The sequence below is a fragment of the Canis lupus genome, chromosome 7, assembly GCF_048164855.1.
Source record: "Canis lupus baileyi chromosome 7, mCanLup2.hap1, whole genome shotgun sequence".
Classification (NCBI taxonomy): Eukaryota; Metazoa; Chordata; class Mammalia; order Carnivora; family Canidae; genus Canis; species Canis lupus.
This window is the reverse complement of record NC_132844.1, coordinates 2753866-2775488: the sequence shown is the minus strand read 5'-3', so window position 1 is coordinate 2775488 and position 21623 is coordinate 2753866.

Below are 21623 nucleotides of genomic sequence, written 5' to 3'. Positions count from 1 at the left end.
GGTGGAAGCCACCACAACGCCATCAGAGATCCATGCTGCTGCCTTTCTCTGCCATAGTTCAAAGGTTATCACACCCTAATGTGATAGGTTGCAAGATGGCTGATGCACTATGGCCACATTCCCAAGAGGATTTGGGAAAGAACAAAGGGTGAAAGTCATCATGGAAACACCACTCCTTCTTCATCAGATTTCTTCTTACATCTCACCAGTAACAATGGGTTATACGATAAACCTAATTTCAAAAGAGTCTAAGGAGAGACATAATGTTTACCTGGGAATATAGCTTCTCTGATAATATTGTTGTTCTCTTGGTATAAATAAATGGAAGAAGAAAGGAAGAAGAAGAAGAAGAAGAAGAAGAAGAAGAAGAAGAAGAAGAAGAAGAAGAAGAAAAAGAAGAAGAAGAAAGAAAAAGAAGAAGAAGAAGAAAAAGAAGAAGAAGAAGAAAGAAGAAGAAGAAGAAGAAGAAGAAGAAAAAGAAGAAGAAGAAGAAAGAAGAAGAAGAAGAAGAAGAAGAAGAAGAAGAAGAAGAAGAAGAAGAAGAAGAAGGAGGAGGAGGAGGAGGAGGAGGAGGAGGAGGAGGAGGAGGAGGAGGAGGAGGAGGAGGAAAAGAAGAAATTGTTATTGGTAAGAAAGTAGCTCCACCCGTTACCACTCTATGAACCCAAAAGTTCAACAGTATGAAGCAGTATGCTTGCCACATACACGTGGAAAGCTATGTTTTTTGCTTTATTTTATCTAATTCAGTTGGGTAGGATTTCACTGGTAATTACACACATCTCTTTGATAATGTGGCTAATATATTGTTCATTCTCATCTCCATAAAAAGCATTAGCTATAAAGTAAAAGCAAATGAAAGACATCAAAATGCTTAAGAAGAATTAAAGTAACATAATATTGTAGTAGTTATCTAATCCAGAACACTGCTTTACACATAATAAGCATTTAATGAATGTATATAGTATGAATTAGTGTTTTTTTATCACTTTTCAAAAGATTCGCTTTGGGTTTTTGTTTTTTATTTCTACATCAGATTTGGAGGAAAGATCGATATGAAAGAGATCTAATAATGATTCCTAACATGTGAATAACATTTAACCCTAAGTACTTTCTGCCACATTCAAAGTTTAGCTTCCAAAAAGTTAAATTATATAAGATATATACATAGAAATCGTAAATTGGTATGATCATTCCACTAGCAAAGCGAACAGTATGTCCCGAGATATTACGGTCACGCTGGTATACAAGTTTTACTCTGAAATGTTTACTGTTGGTTCTTCTCCTGTCACCTGTCTCACCCTCACCCTTTCTTAGCCCTTTGCTCTTCTTGGCAGTTGTTTTAACTCTTTCACCCCTATATGTACTTGGAATTTGCTGCTTTTCCTGGAAACCATCACCATAATACCATGATTCCCTGAGATTCCTTAGACTGCAATAAGATATTGCAAACTCTCCTTTTCTAACTAGGCTGCCCCTTCCTTCTCTCTCCATCTCCAATCGGCTGTTTTCTGGACCCTGCTTCCTTAAAACACATGAGGAAAATTGACGTTGCTGTGTTCGTTCTTACCTGTACCCTTCTCCAGGAGGATACTGTCTCTACAACCTTAGAATTTTAATCCAGAGGCATTACACGGGGTATCCCACTGACATCGGCTCGGTGCTAATTCTTAGACGTCTCTACAGACAGTTGAGAGTCATAATACTCAAAACTTCAAGTTCATTGACTGATTTCACAATCAGTATTTGATTTTGTTAGTGTGTTTTTACTGTAACAGTCCTGTGGTTGGTTTGGTTTTGTGTTGGTGGTTTTTTTTTTTTTTTTTTTTTTTTTTTTTTTTTTATAACCTTTTTGAGGCCCTTTAAGTTTATACAAGCCTACATAATCTTTATTGCTTTTTACCTGCATTATATGCTAGGTCACTAGGAATACTGAAATTATGTCTAAATAATCTGCATAATCCTACAATTCCAGAAGACTATAGAAATGCACAATACATTTTGGGGAGGGTGAATGATCCTTCTACCAGATTTTTTTATAGCTCCCCCTTACTATTAAAAAAATCATTTTAAGTGATGTGCCCATTTCACTAGTCATTTGACAAGAAGAGGCGGAAGCCAAGGAGCGCCCTCATAATTGCTCATGTGTTCAGCCTTCTAAAGTAAACATACACATCAAATTTGAAAAACATCCAAATCGGTGTGCCTGGAATCTCATTCTCTTTTGGCAAACATTGTGAGCTACCTTCCTGTTTGCAGTGTTGTTTCATTAGGTCATGACAAAGGCCCCATCAGAAAGCTGGCACGCCCCATTAGTGGAATTACACTCAACTAAGGTTGAAAAACAAGTTAGCAACAACAACAACAAAAAAAACATTTGATCAATATCACTGTTTTTTTTTTTAATATTGGTTTGCTGACTTCTCTACTGCCTATGTTTTCATCTGTTTTCTTTTGCATCTTCTTCCCATCAGAGGATACTCCAAGAATGTTCATTGGCCCTTTTGTTCATGTGTTCAACAAATACTAAACCACGCCCACCTAGCTCCCCATGCTGCATCCTGGACTCTAATCTCCCATAAATTGGTCTACCTCTTGCACTAATGCTAAACATTTTTGTAGCTGCGTGATTAATCTTCTGGAGCTGGTATCCACCAAAGGTAGGAGAAGGTGGTCTCCTTGGTAATTTTACTGAAATGATGTATAAAACTGAAAATTATGACTTGAAAGCAAACAGAGTTTAGAGAGAGGATAAACGGAATTATATTCTCTTCTCCAACCCCATTCTCTTGACCTTAGAATCCAGATGTTGTCTAGTATATGCATGAGGTTGGGAGGAGAAAAATGGCCACTGCCATAGTGACATCAAAATGAAAGCAAGGCAAGGTGGGAAGCAAAAATTTGGACTAGTGACTGAGGAGAACAGTAACCAGCCAGTAAGTTATTTTCTGTTGCTACCCATTAGACTGAAGAAAGTTTTGTTAAAGGCTACTGGTCACGCTGTGTGGTATGAGGAGACAGCCTCACATCCACTCATTTCAGAAAAAGTGAAGGAGAGTGTCCCCGAGGCCAACAAAGACATGGCAAATTGTGGTTAGTGAGATCCCTAAGGGAAGGACCAGCTCCTGGGATATGCTGATGTTCTGAACACCGGCAACCCTCCCTTACGGTGGGATTTGCTCTCTACTGACAATCTTAGGGTCAAATAACTTGCTACTATTAAGAGAGCTAGGGGTGGGAGTGGGGAGGGGCACCTGCAGAGCATTCTGTGAGCTACTTATTTTGAACAGAAGGATAAAAAAATGGACAACTCTAACCAGAAGGAGATTACATGCTGGGAAAGCAAGTAGCCAATGCAACAAGCAAGTCTATGAAGCATGTGACATAATAATATGTATCTGGGAGTCTTTCTTTGATACCTTCAATACCATGGCAAATTTTTTTTTGTCTCTCCTTTTTAAGGCTTTCTTTGTTGTACTAAAGCTACCACAGAATTTTAAAACTTTAGACACTTCCTCCTATTGTAACATAACAAGCCCTGTGTTTACCATGTAAAATACTCTATAGTTTTCCGGGAGTCCTTAAAGCCATAGGATAAAATGATTCATTTTCTAAGAATTGCAATTGTACTAGATTTTTAGAGGAATAGCTTTATTCCAGTATTGAAATAATCACCGAAATATTATGGAGTAGAATGCAAAATTAATGACCAAAGTTTTTAATGTCACTGGAGAATTCAAAGATAGTCTCTGCTCAAAGCAAGGGGCTTTGACTATCCCCAGACCTCAGGAGTAATGGTTGCTTAGTGGAATATTTTGAGAAGTTCTAATTAAAAAGTGTAAGTGATATCAGCCCACACACTACCATTGACTCTCTTAGGACAAAAAGTATACATTACACCAAAGAATACGTATAATGTATACATAAGGTATCAAGAACAATACAATGAAATATTGCATTGCCATTGACGTGTTCGTGTATCTTTGTCAGCCATACCACTACCCTCGAATTTTTACATTCTGTTTTTTTTTGCTTGATATTTTTATGATACCCTAAGCAATATATTGGTTTTGCACAGGTTGCATATTTGAAAGGTTTTTATGAAGGTATTCCCACCATATTATCCTGCTGAAAATAGATATTTCCACTCACATAGATACTTGTAGCTATTGTTTATTGATTTTTTTTCACAGCTGTATAATTGACATGGTACAAAAAAGGATAAAAAATGTTTCATATGTTCTAATGTCAATAAACATTTAGGTTGTTTCCAGACATTCACTTTTATATCCATTGCTGCTGTGGACATTATTGTACACGTTTCCTGGTGCACATTAGCAGAGATTACTCTGTTTATCTAGGAGTGATTTTCTGGGTCATAGGATATGCACATTTTTAACTCTACAAAATAGTGCCAAATCATTTTCCAAACTATTTATACTATTTCCTGTCCAAAATACATGAGTTGCTATTGCTTCATATCCTTTACAACATCCATTATTGTCTGGCTTTTTGATATTTGCCAATCTTTAAAGCTGAAATTGTATCTGAGAGTTCAACTTACCTTTCTTCGGGGTCTTATAAGATCCAACTTTTATTCATGCCTATTGGCCTCTGAGTTTCTTCTCCTATGAATTGACACCCAGGTAGTCTTCCCTCCTGCCCCCATATTTCTATTGAATTGTTTATTGTATTGATTTTATTTTATTGATTTTTAGGACTTTTGGGTTATATAACCTATTTTAGTTGAACATGCTGCACAGACAGTCTGTGCTCAGCTTTCATGTTATTCATGTCTTCTAATGAAAGTAGTTCTTAATCTCAATGTCTTCAGGTTATCAACCTTTTTATTGGGGTTTGCCCTTTGGGGTTCTTATCTACAAACCTTTTCCTATTTCTAAGTAAGAGTAAAGGTAAGAAATTATTTCTTCTTTGAGGTGCAAATATCGTAACAATTAGAAGCTCTGTTTTATGATTTTCATTTAATAGCCTCGCCTGAATAACCAACACTCTTTATTTTCTCCATAAAAAAATTGAATTTTCGGGGGCACCTGGGTGGTTCAGTCAGTTAAGTGTCTGATTCTTCATCTCGGCTCATGTTATGGTCTCAGAGTCCTGAGATCAAGCCCCTGTTAGGCTCCAGGCTCTGCTGGGCGTAGAGCGTGCTTGTGCTTAAGATTTTCTTTCTCCCCCTCTCTCTGCCCCTCTTTGTCCCCCTCACTCCCTCCACCCTCCAGCTCATGCTTGCCCGCTCACACTTCTCTCTAAAATAAACAATAAATAAATTGAATTTTCAAAGTTAATAGATTTCTTCTCAGTTGTGGTAGATTGCAAAAATGATCGCAAATGCCTCCCTTCGCTACATACACTCTTCTTTGCAATGTGATATTGCTGCGTCTACCATGGTGAGATGGTCTTTATCTTTCCACTCCTTACAGCCAGAGCATATCCATGTAACTTCCTTGGTCAATGGGACTTTAGCAAGTATATGCAAGCAGAGGCTTGGAAATTGCTTATGCCTTCAGAGCTTGCACTCTTGCTGCTTTATGGAACTCCGAGATATCTATGAAAAGAAGCCTGGGCTAGTCTGTTTTAGAAGAGAGACCATGTGAATCAGAAACAGATTATCCTAATGAGATCATCCTAGTTCATGCAACCCCAGTTAAGCCAGCCAGACCAGAAGTACTCGACTAATTCAGAATCATGAGGAGAATAAATGTTTGTTGTTTCAAGTAACAAAGTTTAGGGAAATCTGTCATGCAACAAAAGTTAATCAATACAATATTATATAATACTGACTTCTATTTCTGCTAAGTACTTTTTTTGTTTATGGGGTTAGAGACTGTGAGTGCCAAGCATTCATCCTCTCTTTCTTCCTTTAAGTAGCAGATGTTCCCCCTTTATCTGGATACACGGCCAGCTATGGACGACATTTTTCAGCCATCTAGCAGCTATGTAAGGTCACGTAACTAGGTTTGCACCAGCAGAACGTAAATAGTAACGGCAAGTGCAGCTTCAATGTGTCTTCTTAAATACAACACTGCTTGCCTTGGACTCTCCCCTTATCCCTCCCCCTACTCCCCTTCTTTGGATTGGAATGTAGGCACAGCATAGTTCACCTTTAACTAAGCAGGAAAAGAAAAATACCTCCGGGGTTATTGTTTACACGCGCCTGATTTTGAACTGTCCTCTGAAAATATATTTCCACCATATTGAAACCACTCTGTTAAACATCTTTATTATAGCAACTTAACCTACATCTTAACCAACATACTTACCAAGAGTCCGTTGTATTTGTCTTCAAAGGTGTTTATGACAAACATATTTGCTATTGTAATTATATGGTTTTTTTAAAGAATATTATTTCATCCGATGAAAATAGAAGTGTAAAATAAAAAGAAGTTATGGTTTCCATGAAAACTAACTTCAGTACTTTGGAACAATTCAGTAAAGGCAAGTCACTAAAAATTAGATGTGAATGAGACAATTGGAAATGATGGGGAGAAAATCATCAAAATCTGAAGGATTCTTCCCTCAGAGTGCTTCACAAACATCTATAAATTCTCCTTTTACTTTAAAAAAAGATATTGAATGGATGGTATTATGGTTAAGATTTGTAGAAAAATAACAGCTGACTTTGAGCTCCAACCAGTAGACATATTTTAAGAAACGACCTTGACCCAAGATTATAAATACAGCCAATGAAAGTAAATTTATATGCTTTAGAATAGTATAGAATGTCCAAAGGACCTTTTTAAAATTATTATTCCCTGATTTGCCTATTTTTACTTTTTAATGAACCAAACAAATACCGATCTCAATTACATGCATAAGAGGACTTCTAACTATAACTCCTTCAAGCATGATCATATGTAGGTAAAGTAAAGTAGGAGTGGGATTGGGGCAAACATAGAGGTGGTGAGGATGCTAGTGACCCAGAGACAGCATGTGCTTTGCAAAGGGAAGCTACTACTTGACTCCAGCAAATTGTTGGCATGTGGCAGTCAACCAAATTTCCCAGATATTTCCATTTGGGAGAAGTTAGAAATTGGCCTGTGTGTGTGTGTGTGTGTGTGTGTGTGTGTGTGTGAAATCTGTTGGTTTTAAATGTCAGCAACCATAGCCAGTACCAAAATACATTCTGGTCCTTAGCGAGACCACACTTCCCAAGCTTCTCTGCATTTAGCTGGGGCCACGTGACCAGATTCCTGCCAATCTCAAGTATGCAGAAATGATTGATGTGTTTTCTTTCCAGGTCTGGTGGAGAGCACATCATGAGATCCTTTCCCCCTCTACTGCCTGCAATGCTGTTAACCAGAGAATCCGTGGAAGGCACCTGTTGAAAATGATGGCGTTGTTTGCGTCTCAGGTCCCTGAAAGACTGCATGCATAGAGCCCTTTCACCACCTCCTAACCTAGAACATAGGAACATCCATTATAGACTGAGTGGAAACTCAAGTTCAGTTGCAGCAGAGCAATTACACTTTGACTTTATTGGTTATACCATTTAGTCCGCACTCCCCGTGAGAGCTGCTACTAACTTCAATGTACAACATCCTGTGGGGGGGCAGCATTCAGTCCTGTTTGGAACCTGCATGTAGACATCTTCGTACTTTCATCGCCCCCTCCTGAAAATGCAAGGGTTACCTTATTATTTTTCTTCCTCCTGGAGCTCTCTCCTTCCATAATCCCTCTGAAGAAGATGATAGACTAATAGTTACTTCTTTTTTTTCTTGTTCTCATTTTACCCTCTCCATTCTATCCTTTTCTCTTTCCTTATTCTGCCTTTGTCACTTGCTTTTCATTTTAGCTTTTCCTTTAGATGCTTTTCCTTTGAAGCTCTCTTGTCCAAGAGTAAAAACGTATGTGTCCAAACTCGTGATGCCCACCTTGCCACAGTTCTGATTTTCTTGTCCATGTTGATTTTTTTCAGTGAGGGTTTCATGACTTATACTCACATCCTGGCCTCACAAACCTCAGCACGAATAAACATTTTTAAATAAATGGATCTGGAAGATGAGGATTGGAGTGTAGCCATGTTGAGGGGACACAAGGTAACAATACTCCTGAGCCAACAGGTACCCAAGACCTCACCTCTCTTCCTATTTCCTCACTCCGCTTTTGCCAGCTTTCCTTGCACATCAATTTCTCTTGCTAGGAACTTCTTTTCTGACAAACGATCAAAATGAAATGGTAATTCTTAAAATAGATTTTTCAGCATGGTTCTTTATAAAAGGTACTAGTCTGCCAGAAGGGGACCCAGTTGTCACAACACTATCAGCAGTACTTGCTACGGATCAGACACCACTCTAAATGCCTTACTATGATTCCAGAAGACTCACAACAAATCTATGAGACTGGTAGTAGTAGCAGTAGTATCTTCAAAACACTTTACAATATACTGTATCTAATTAGCATATTCCACAGAACCTCTTTTCTTGAAAATACCTTCATTTTGGGCAGACATCTACAAAACAAATATATTAATGCTCTAGTGTAACATCTGGGTATTGTAGCCGTAATAGTTTCAAATTGTTGACTATGAAGAACACCTCTTGTTTAATATTTTGTAGGCACACTATCTAAATACCTGATAGCATTTTTCATCCTTATCCAGAAGTTTTAGCTGTTAAGTGGGTAATCTTGAATGTTTTCATTCGAGGGGAAAAAAACTGTATTGACTTCTATGCATCTGAATGTTTAATATGTGTATATTATGGCTGCCTATTTTATTTACTCCAAGTACTCTGCTGAGATTCATGAAATACAGATATTGAGATCTCAAGATCTTCCCATTGCCTGGAGTACTCTTAGCTCCCTAGGGAAATGTAAACAATGTGGTCCCTCAGGAAATATTTTTAAAGTGCTAGTCATCTTTTGTTTTGAAACTCGGCATAAAACAGTATACATCACCTCCCTCTCCGATAAGGTATAACAATCGGCAGAAAACTAATAAGGTAACTCCATGAGGTTATTAAACCAATGGAGCAAGGAAGCTTATGAGAGAACAACTTGAAAATTAAAATTTGGCTGGAATACTGCCCCTCACATTTCTCCAATACTGAGGTGATGTATTTGTACACAAAGTAGAATAAGAATTGTGGCAATTATTTGGATAATTTAGGCTAAGGACCCCTTTTGCTGATAATCATTCACACAATTACAGTCTCTTTTTTGGCTTGGCTAGAATTACTCAGGCAGCTGCCTCAATTTTCTTGCTTCATGTTCCATCTGTAGAGATCATACAAAATAAAAGGAAAACCATCATTGGAATTTTAAACAGTTTCCCATTTCATTCAAAACATGAAACTTGTTAGGCTAGAGAAGTCACTTCTAGAAGGAGATGGTCCTACAGTGACAAAAACTGCATCCATTCACAGTTCTCTACTGAAAGAATGACTAAGTCAGGGGCACCTGGGTGGCTCAGTGGTTGAGCGTCTGCCTTTGGCTCAAGTCATGATCCTGGGGTCCTGGGATCGAGTCCTGCATCGGGCTCCCTGCATGGAGCCTGCTTCTCCCTATGCCTGTTTGTGTGTGTGTGTCTCTCTCTCTGTGTCTCTCATGAATAAATAAATAAAATATTTTTTAAATAAAATAAATAAATGAAAGAATGACTGAGTCAAATCTTAGCATTAACAATGCTCTCCCTCTCATCCAACTTTTTAAAGCTATATAAAGAAAAATAATTATTGAACACCTACCTACTAGGTCAAAAAGTATGAGTGGCAGGATATTAAAGCTTATTTCATTTAATTCTTTAAAAAAAATCCTTTATACAGAGATACCATTTCATCTATCTTGCAGATAGGTACAGCAAAGATAAAACAAAAATAAGACATTTGTCCCACAGCAAAATTTAATACATGAAGAACCAGATCATTCTCTTGATATCAAATCTAATAGTCTATCCACTACAGAGAGATGAATGACAAAAATTTCTAAACAAGAAATTGAAAAGTCATATCTTTTGATAGTTTTCTCTTTTTAGCATAAAAGCCTTTAAAATATAGGAAATCTTCCCTAATTAGTAATATCAAAGATATTTGGAAACTTTCTTAGATTTTGCTCCTCAATATATCTTGGCTATTAAGTTAGAAGTCTTAATTTTTTTTTTTTTTTTTTAGAAGTCTTAATTTTAAAAGTCAAGTAACTTGGTTCAGCCATAGGGAAATTAATCAGAAAATAAGAAAAGGTAATAAAATCATATTTGAGAATGCTTATTCTTCACAAAATTGATGTTGTGATAGATAACACCATCACATATGATGAATCATGTATGATGAATGAGCCTAGTGTTTGAATGGGTTCTTTGAATTAGGAATTTAATAAAGGCTTCATCTTTATCTTGAATTTTACTTACATAGAGTTATCTAACAGTTAAGCATGAGTACAAACCAACTTGGTTCCAAATTGGTACCAAATTCCAAGTAACACGGAGATACAATCCCAAAATGGTTGTGAAGTTTACATCTAGGAGTTGATCTCTCACCAGGAGTTGCTCTTGTGATCCTATTAATCAGAGAAGCAGATCAGAAACTTGGAAAGCATTATCTCATTACACAGGTCAGATCCCATCCCAGTCCTTTAGGATCCAATTTCTAAGGCTGCTGTAGACCAGCCTTTACACTGGGAGATGTGAGTTAGAGAATGGCTTCCACCATCAGGGGTTCAGAGCCTTGTAGGGTCTCTACATGGCCCTTATTTGTCATGGCTCAGTGCCAGAGTCACGCCCCAATCCCTTGCAGTTCTGATGAGTTATTGTTTCCCTTCATGAGCCTTCGTAGTCTTCCTTTTATGTCTCTCCCATATTGCTCATTGTGATGACCAGCAGGACTCCAAAACCTAATAGACTCTGATATTTGTAAATTACTAAAACTAAAACCATCATTGGAGGCAACTGAACTCTAAAACTCAATTGGTTCTTTCTAAAAGATGCCATACCAGGCAAGAGTTTCTATGAGGATGTAACGGAAATTTTATTATAGGGCCAGGAGGGGCAATCATGAACCACCATACTTTAAAATGTTTATAGATAAACATCATTTTATCTCCGATTTATGGCACCGAGCTTTGGGTTTCTGGTTTGTGTTTATTTGTGTCTTTAAGATTAGAACTGGGAGATGGTTTTGTTTTGTTAGATGCCCTAGCCCCACCAACTGTGGATCAATCCTATAGAGTTGACAAAAAGCACCCGAAGTTAAAAATTTCTACAAAAGGACATCAAACTATCCTTCAAATTGTTGATAAGCAACACATGCTGATTAACCCTCAGTCAACGACATCGGAGACGTTTGTGCCCTGTATTCTTTCCAGAGCACAACCCCGGACATTCTACTGTTTAATTCTTGGGAAGAACTTATTTATAAATCACAGAAATAATACTTATGGAAGATTTTCTGAAGGGCATGTAAACCCATCATTATATATAAATAAAATAAGCTTTTTCCTGGGTCAGGCCAGACCTTCAGAGACCACCTATTTGCCTACCCTGTTCGCCACCTTGCAGGCTTCTCACACTGCACTTGAGCTTGTACTTCAGGCTGTGCCACCGGTTGCTTCCTTAACTTCTCTGACTATGACGAAAATCAGCAATTCTTTCCAGTTAGGTCCAGTAATAAGTACAAACCCACATCTTGAAGGAAGAACAGAACGATAATAGAATTAGGCCCCTGGGAAACCTGCTCTGTCATCCAGAAAGCACCAGGGTCCCAGCGATCATCGCAAACCCCAGCTCAGCAGCAGGAGCTTATTGATTACACCATTTCTGTCCCCACGAAATCATCACCTCATCCCTCGCTCTGTGTGTCCCTTTCACTTGATGCCTATTTATTGTTTCAGCTGCCTCTTGGCCTTTGCAACCCAACTTTTCTCTCTGTGCCCTTTGGTTCCTGCTCACACTTCCAAATAATTGCCTCCCTCTGTGTATCTCTTATCTTCAAATGCTCCAAAAGAAAACATCCAATTGTTTCCTCTCAACTTCGATCGTCCCTTTTGAGCAAGGGTTTTTTGTCAGATGTCCTTGTAGGCCACCAGCCAGTCTGTAAACATCAGTTACTCTTGAGTCAAGTGCCCTCCCATCTGCAGGCCAATTAGCTGTGGCCATAATGTTTGTAATTGGGAGGTTGGATTACTCTGTGTGTGTGTATGTTTGCGCGTGTGCTGGAGGGAAGGTTGTACTGTGCAGAGCACGGCTATTTGTGGTCAAGCCAACTATGTACCTTTCATACAATCCATAAAGGAATTTTCTCTTATACGTCAATACAAGTAAAAGCTTGGCTTATCATTAGTTTCTGTTGACTCTGCTCTTATGTACACCATCGATTTTGTAAACAATACTTTTTTAGACTGGCTACTAAAACTTCAAGGTCAAATCTATGAATCACTTCTGGCAAACATATAGGATTTTACGGTCTGTGTCTAGAGCTCACCCTACCCATATTTTCATTTTATTCTATTTTCTGCGTTGCCTTTCCTTCACCTATTCATCCTCGTTTTTTGAAAAATATTTTGTCGTGTATGTCTCCTGAAGCTATATCAAATCTTAATTCAGAAGAGGTGAAATATAAAAAAAGTGACAAGAGCCATAATTATCTATTAATATAATTATCCATTTCACTACACTATAAATTTTTCAAGAAAAGCAATCATAGTGTCATCTTAGCCTCTACAGAATTTCATCCAGTTCTGGTCCGCAATAAGCACTTACTAAAAGCTTGTTGAATGAATGAATGGTTCAATGATTTTTACCAAAATATTGGACAATGATAAATTTCATGCTGCAAATATTAAGTAAAATATGCATTTGGAAATAAATCATTTTATGGCAACTGGCATATTTTGATAAAATCATGGTAACAATATTGTCAGATCCCAAATTCTGATTTATCATAGCTACAATATCTCTTTTATTTTCAATGAACAACACAGCTACAGTCACTAAGAGCATGAAAGTGAGCTTCTTTTAAGTTCATGAAGTTTTTGAGAAAAAACAAAACAAAACAAAACATGACTTACAGTGAAGACCAAAGCCAATACTTTAAAAGCAAATTGAAAGTTCTTTTAGGGCTCATTTTGGCGTTACTATTCATCATTGTGACCTGACTCTGAATGAAGTTGTATTTTCATGTTAGTGTCCTTTGAAATATGTAATTCCATAAGCATTCCATTGTGATGAAAGCTCTTGTGTCCATCCAAACAGAGAAAACACTGTATCACAAGTTACTCATGGCAAGTTTTTGGCAACTACTTAAAGGGGACAAATAAGAAGAATTTAAGAGAATTCAATCAAAGACGGGCAATCCACACAAGAGAAAAACAAGGCCGGACAGAAAATTAGTATAGTCAGCATTATTCCTGAATGCAACACTTCGCAGTGTTTTAGAACTGCCTAGAAGGAATGCATTGTGTAGCACGATACAACAGCTAATTGATGTGTGTAACTACTTAAGTCAAAATAAAAATTTAGCTGTACGAGACATTGGGAAATCTGGCATGAGGGTGTCACTTCTTGTTTCTGGAAGCCTAAACAGCCAGCCAGGATTTCTTTTCATTGGTTACCAGGGCCCAGGAAGGCCCTCGTGTCCTCCTGTGGGCTGGTGGGTGCGTCCTGTGCAGTTTCAACCTGTCGCTGGGGATAACGTGCTGCACCACGTTCCAAGGCGGCCTGGAGAGGAGAGCAGGTCTCTCCCTCTGCCTTTGCCCCAGTGCCCAGCTCCCAACGCCTTCTCCCACTCCGAGATGAAAGCCCTTGACCTTTGCACCGAAAACTGAAGTGCAAGATCATAGGCCCTGATAGTCTACGTGCATTCCCGGTCCCCACTGGAAGCACTGACACGTTCTCTTGGTTTCAGATTCTTATTTAGAAGCTTTTAAGAGGGAAGCATCATGGAGGGTGAAATTTGGACTCCTAAAACTCTGCATGAATTATACACTGACTCTGCACTATTAAAACAAAGCCCTTTGACAAGCGGCCATCAGATACCTTTCAGAGGGGGGGCCCGGCTGCTATTCTCACAGCGCCCCTGAAAGAGCACTGATCCTCTCTGGCTGTAGCTTTTGTTTCCAGCCCTTCTTTTTCAATGGTTGTCATGGAATCGACTTATTAACATATGAAAAGCCATACACAACACTCTTCCCTGCACCCCTACCTCCCCCTCCACCAAAGCCTGTTGCTAAAGCCTCCGTCCTTAATATGCATGTAAAGGAGGGTGGGGTGTGAGAACAGAAATAAAATTGTGGGCGGAAAAAAAACAAAGAGGTTTTCAAGTTGCCTCCACTGGGGCAGAAGTGTTTGGTTTTTTTCGTGGAAATTTTCTCAATTTCTATCTTTTCGCCGACTCTTCCCCAAATTACGGTAACTGTAGTCGCCTACCCTGTTACAACCGATTTATTCACCAGAATTGATTTTAATTGCTTCGTGAGTCAGAGGAAAGACTTGCATGCTTCTCCGTGTATCCTGTCAACAGCTTTCGCTGAATTTAGAGTTCATGTCTATGGCCAATTGTTCTGTCTTCTTAAAAATAATTTTTAAGTTTCCTTAAGATCCTCACCTCACAATTTTCTCTAAAATAATGTTTGAATTTCTTTAAAATCTTCTAGGAGTCACAGAACTTTTTATTTGTTGTTGTTAAAGTTTAGCTTAGTGGTTATCTGGACTGCAGCTCTTGGAAAAGGCTAGAACTGTGTTTGCTTTTTGGAGTTGTCTAACCCCCTGTCAATAAGCCGCCTCTTGTCTCTCCTTGTGTATATAGTCAAAATGATAAATTGTGTTTCCATGTAAAAATAAATCTTGCCGATTCCCCCCAAACACACTTATATACTGAGAACACTAGCAGAGAGGAGACTTCTTAACAGAAACCAACAACCTCGTGAAGCCTGTTCTACTCCATGTATCACACTCATGTGGACGAAACTCCAATCTACCTGCAAAATGTTCTTGCACAGCATAAAGATTTACCACTTTCCAACTTCCAGGCAATTTCTCAACCTAGTCTCTATTGCAGTAACTTCTGGCAAACATGTAGGATGAAGAGATAGTGATGAACGATAGTCAACAAAACAACTTGAACCGTGCACTGAGTGCTAAGAGCTTTGTATGACTGACTTAATACAACAATCATGGGGACAAAAATGGACCCCTTCTTCCATTCGGGGACTTAGTACACTCAATTGGGAAGGTTCTTTTAGGGAAAGAAATTCTGGAAAGGGATCCCTGGGTGGCGCAGCAGTTTGGCGCCTGCCTTTGGCCCAGGGCGCGATCCTGGAGACCCGGGATCGAATCCCACGTCGGCCTGCCGGTGCATGGAGCCTGCTTCTCCCTCTGTCTGTGTCTCTGCCTCTCTCTCTCTCTCTCTCTCTGTGACTATCATAAATAAAATAAAAATTTAAAAAAAATTAAAAAAAAAAAAGAAATTCTGGAAAAATAGACCAATTTGGCCAGGTTGATTTGGATAATCCACCTGGATATTCCACAGATAATGTTAACTAGGATTCCTTTAGTTGTCAGAAGCAGACAACACTTTCAAATAAGTAAGAAAACAAAAGGGGAAGATAGTTGTTAACTCTTGCAGGTAGAAAATCCAAGCGAGGCGCTGACTGTAAGCATGACTAAATCTGGATGTCAGTAAACATCCAATGTTTGTCTGACCCTTTCCCCGCTCCCTCTTTCACTGCCTTCATCGCTTGGCCTACTTTTTGAAAGCGCTGCCTTATGATCTGTCACAGTGAAGACTCCTTCTGGGTACCCCCAAGAAAATAGCTGAAGGAAGTTCCAGATTCACATCCATTCTGAAAGAGCTCACTCCTTTCACCTGGTTACCAGGTAACAAAATTGGGGAAGGGGAAAGATTTTGGCTGGTCCTGCTTGACTCCTATGCCCAATTTTAAACTGTATCTTTAAAGCTAGGGGACTGTTTGGCTTGTCTTGTTACAGGCTACTCCTATGGCTGGAGGTGACATCTATCAGGCAGTAGGGGAGACAAGGAAGCTTCCGGAGAATGGACAAAAACTATAGCTACCTATCATCCACACAGGCCTTTATCCCTCCGTGTTTGAAATGAAATATAACTCAAGTTAATTCTGACTTTCTCTAATACCAGCTTCCTTAATTATCTAAACTAATGAAGGTAGTTGCAATGTGTTTACTCCCATAAAAATGAGTAATATTAAAATATGCTTCGGTAAAAATGCATCTGGTAGCCATGCAGCGTGAAGTCGTAGACAGCTGGAATGGTTCAGTGATGGGGAGACATAGTGGAGGCCCAGTTTTACTGAGATGAAGCACTTTAAAAAATAAAAATCAATCAAAATCTATTTCCCTAGTTCCTATTATGTGACCCATACTGTGCTTTGTGCATTGAGAGAGAAAAAATGATAAACATCCAGGCTATCAGATGATAGAAATAATGTAAAATAAGTTCTCAACACACAGCTGGAGGGTAAACTGAGAAAGAAAATTGGTCCTTGTCCACCAGAACAATCTATAAGAAAGTGATGAGCCTGTGTCTGAATAAAGGAAGCCTTGAGCTTAGTTAGGCTCCCTTATTGCCCTCCGACACCCCTGCCTTCTGTAATATCCTGCCAATCCCCCGTGGTAGCTAGCAGGGGCAGGATGTAGGATCTGGCTTAACTGGGATTGGCGTAAAGAATCTGTAAAAATGCCATGCTTGTCTCCCATGTGCTTGTTGCCCTTCTACCAGACTTGAGACAGATGTTTACCCGCTATCAGAACTTCTTTGCAGCCTCCATGTTCTTGGGGTTTTCTCTTCTTACACATCTGGAAGAAAGATGCCATGTAAGGGGAGCCTAGGCCCACCCTATGGCCTCTCAGCACCCTCCCAGTCATCACACAAACAGAAAGGAGTGGAAAGTATGGATGTGAAGATCTAAAACATCGCCTGTGTGATCCCATAAGCCATTCTGCAATAGCCAACAAGGCCTGAGCCACCATTCTTTCAAGCATCTTTATTTGGAGACTTGTCAAGGCCTTAAGGACTTTCTGCAGTTTTGATTCACTGCAGTCACTGACCCATCTGTTTTGTTTGTGTGTGTGTGTGTGTGTGTGTGTGTGTGTGCGTTGCTCTCCATCGAACCATTTGGGAGAGTTACCCACTGACAACCAGGTATCACTGTACTCTAATTACTTTTAAAACACAACTTTGGTTTTAAAAGTCATATCCAAAATAGCTTTTCCAACCAACCTAAAGATGTCCTTATACTCAGTGGGTTCTATTTCATTAAAGATAATCATTATAAACTCATATTTCTTTTAATAAATTAAAAAAGCATCATTAAACAACTCTCTCTACTTTCCTATCTCCTATAGGGAGTCCCTCATTTCCAATCAAATAGTCCTTCTGTTCTTCTTCAAAAATCAGTTAAAAAAAAATAATCAGTTTTGAGTACAATTCCATAAGAAACCTTCCCTTAGTAAGCCCACCCTACCTTAATCAATATATTACTTTACCCTACATAAAAATCTGCAAGAATTGGTAGCCAATCAATCCACAAATAATTAATGAGCATTTATTAGATGCTTAGTACTACTAAAGTATGTGGGAACATAGAGAAAAAGTATAAGACAGGCGCTCTTCCCCCAAGAAGCTTATAGTCTAGCTAAAGAGAGAGGATTTACCCATTAGAAATATTTTATTTATTTTATTTTTTTATTTTTTTAAAGATTTTATTTATTTATTCATGAGAGACACAGAGAGAGAGAGAGAGGCAGAGACACAGGCAGAGGGAGAAGCAGGCTCCATGCAGGGAGCCCGATGTGGGACTAGATCCCAGGTCTCCAGGATCATATCCCGGGGCCGAAGATGGCGCCAAACCGCTGAGCCATCAGGGCTGCCCACATTAGAAATATTTTAAAATAAGATAATGTATAGTAAACCTAATAAACTATACGATTCAGGTGTAAGTAGAAGATTTTGCCAAATCACAATTGAGACAGGTTGCAATCAGGGCATGTTGCAACTTGGCCAAGGGAGGTGAGAAAAAGCGGAGGTGACAAAAAGGAACAATGTGTGCAAAAGCACTTTGTGTTACATGGCCAGAGTGTAAAGAGCAAAATTCTCTGCCTTAAAATCCTTTTGGAACGATGAGACGCACAAACAGATAAATCAGCAAATAAATAATACACGTTTGCAGAAGAGCAAAGGCAGATTTACCAGACACAGAGAGTGTCTGGGAACACTTCTGGGCTTTGTGGAACCTTCTGGGCTTTGTGGAGTGTCCAAGGTAAGGTGGGAACGTCATGTTGCAACCAGGAAGCGTTCTAGGCAAACAGGTCTGGAAAACTACCCAACAGGATCTTAGGGGACCGATGCCTCTCCAAGGATCCAATAGCTCCAGTAAACTTTTACCTCCTTTCGTGTTCTTTGTCATTAAAAAAATCCCCTCTAAATTGCATAAAATTCCAATTCTCAGAACCTGACTCTCCCCTGCTGTGGAGAGAGACTTGCAAGGGAATTATTTTGCCACAAAGATAGGCCTTGACCTGGGCTTTGACTAGAAGGCCCCCCTGCTGAGCAGTGAAAGAAATTGTTTTCCAAGTGGGAAAATTTTGTCTCTGGGATGACTTAAATGCAAACTTTCCCAGAACCAGAGGTAGACTAGATGGCCATGAAAGATCCCTTTCTGTCCTGTGATTTCATAATTTTGAAGTGTCAGATACTCACATTTCACTCACATTGTAGCTACAATCTCAAAGTCACAGATCCTACATTTGGGCGACATGAATGTGATCAATTGTTAAGCACAGCTCTGAGCGTATTTCAGAATTTATGCATAAACTTCAGAATTAAAAAGCCAATTACGAGTCTCAGAAATAAATGTCATTCAAATAGGGGTTCTGAACTGCCATTTCCCTCCTGGTGTGTGTGCAGATTTAAGCTAGATGATCCATTTTTTAGATAGTGTTTTATATGAGGCCAATAATATACCTTCCTTTAGGGCTTCTTCTTTTTTTTTTTTATTTTTTTTATTTTTTTATTTTTTACTTTAGGGCTTCTTAGGCCTGTGTTATAAACTAAAGAACGCAGTTTGTGCCAACGAGAAGCACTACGCAAAGCTGTCCGGTATAACTGATAGGTCTCAGAAGCTGGAGTTAAAAGACCTGAGTGTGAGTCCCAGCCCCCCCCCCCAACTTCTTGAAAGTCATGTGATAAATGTTCGCTGTAACGTCCATCCTCATCCATCCTCGAGGATCTGCGGGAGGCGTAACCAGACTAATCTGTCAGACAGTCAGGGCCGACAGCATTCTAAGGCTGGAGTGGTTCAGTGTTACAGATTTTGAATTTTGTCCTGCTTGGGGCACAGCGGAGATGCCGGTTAAGAGTTCCCCCGACCACTGTCAGAACCCAGTAGAGCAATCACAGCTCCAGGACTGAACTCATTGTTGGCTGCAATTTCGGGGTCCCATTTTTCTGGATATAAACATCTCCGGAGTCATGATGGTTTTGAGTTCCTTGGGATAGGCACCGGGACTGATGTCCTAACGAGAAGCAAAGTTGTTAGGCTAGACCCAAACGCTCTCAGTCCTGACTGCACATGGAATCACCTGGGGAGCTTTTAAAAAAATATATTTGTGCCTGGACCCCACCCTGGATGAATTAAGTCAGAATTTCTATGTGCGGAGTCATGGTGAATCTTTCCCAAGTGATGTCACTATGCACTCGGAAATAAAGATCCTTGTAATTAGACTTCTATCCGCCTTTAGCATATGAGGCAAAGAGTACCTTCACCTGTTGTCCCTCCATCTGCAGACACTGCAGCAAGGTTGGACTTTCTAAGTGAAATATCCTCTTATAAAGGACCTACCTAAAAAAAATAAAAATAAAAATAAAAAAAAAATAAAGGACCTACCTTATATGTACTATTCATCAATCCAAGCAAGAGGGCTGACTGCTTTGTGCCCTACATTTTATAGGGTTCGGCCTGGTCTTTCAACAGTGCTTCTGTTCTTGGCAAGAAGAGTCCACAGGGCCAAAGGGATAGTCCCACACTCATACACCCTCACGATGCTCTTTGGGTTCTCAGGACCCTTTTCAACCAGCCAGAGTCCATTTCCAGGATCTGTGTAAGGTTTCTTTCCTGGGTCTGTCCACCTAAGTACAAACTGAACACCTCTCTAGGCAAAGCAGTGGCCAGGGGTTGGCAGTTGGCATCAGTGGAATTTTGACGCATGGGGGAGAGTGACCTGCATGAGTCTGAGAGGCCACACACATTGCAGGTTTGAGCTGACTATGAAGAGAAGAGGGTGGACCTGGGACCGAGGACTGTGCGCTGAGCAGTGAGAGGCCAGGTCTCACCGGCCATTGTGTCCCGGAATGGAACTCCAAGGAGTCAGAGAACCCCAAATGTGAACACAACATCTAAATTATCAATAAAAATATCATGGAGCAAAGATAGAACACATTTTATGTTTTACTTAAGGGTTTTCAAGCTTAAATCGTAACTTTTTAAGTATTTAAGCATGTGGCATGTGGGCCTCCATCTGCATGCTTACCCTGGGCCCCACGAGTGTTAGAGGCAAACCCAAAGGACACATCTTTGCCCTGCTTCCCTCCAGGATGTTTTCTTATTTGAAATCAGCAGCCATGGAAGCTTTCCAAGGCTGTTTAAATGCAACGAGAATGTGGTCCATCAAAAATGCTGTCTGGTTTTATTGCACACAAGGGGTTGTTAACTCTGGCAATCTCACCGAACTGGGCTATGTTCTCATTGTCTCTTCAGCCTCCCCAGCCAAATCCTAATGGGGGAATGAGTCCGTGCCTATGAGATTTGAGGGAGGGGCTGTGGAATATGCAATCAAGCAGATCACCAAGTGTTGAGCTGAAACAAAGTTCCTGCTCCTTTGACTTCATTTTCAATTCACTCCATTTAGGGTTTGTGTTTGTGTTTTGGTTTGCTTTTTTGGCAGCAGGAAAGAAAAAGAATGGTCTCTTCCTCTTACGAAACCTGGAGCAGGATAACTGCTCGGGTCCCACAGGAACCCTGTAAGGAGGCTCTTGGAGGACAGGGACTGGTTTACAGCCTCCACATGAAAATGTATAAGAACTCATCACCATCCCCTTCTGCCATTCGTCAATCTGACGGGATTTACTAGGGTCGTGGAAGGGAAGGGTGGCCCCGTCTTAAGAGAAGCTACAGTAGGGAGGTGGTGGGAGTTGGGCACAGCAGGCCAAAGGCAGAGGTCAATTCACCCTTTATGGACCCGGCACCGGGGTAGGTGAACTGCTTCATGAACTGGCCTACACCAGCCAAGGAGGAAACTCAGAACAAACCGAGGGTCGTTCTCAGGCCGTCACTTCTGCCGATGCATTGACCAGGAACCATGCAGGGGTAGGAAATTCCAGAATCCAGGCAAAGTCTATGGAGACCGTATGTCTACAGCTGCTGAGGCAGCTCATGGATACTGCGTGTCAGGGGGGTGGCGTGGCCCTGGGAGGAAACAAAAGTCCCGGAGCCCAAGCCTCTGCGGAGCTATGCACAGGCCTGAGGACAGCCAGGGGGCCAGGGCCTGGGGGGTGGGGGGGGAGATCCAGTGGCCCTGAAATGGGGTGGTTGCTGGTATAAAGGGCTGGGGTTTCAGCTGCTTAGGGCAGCATGGCTGTTTCTCCCACTGG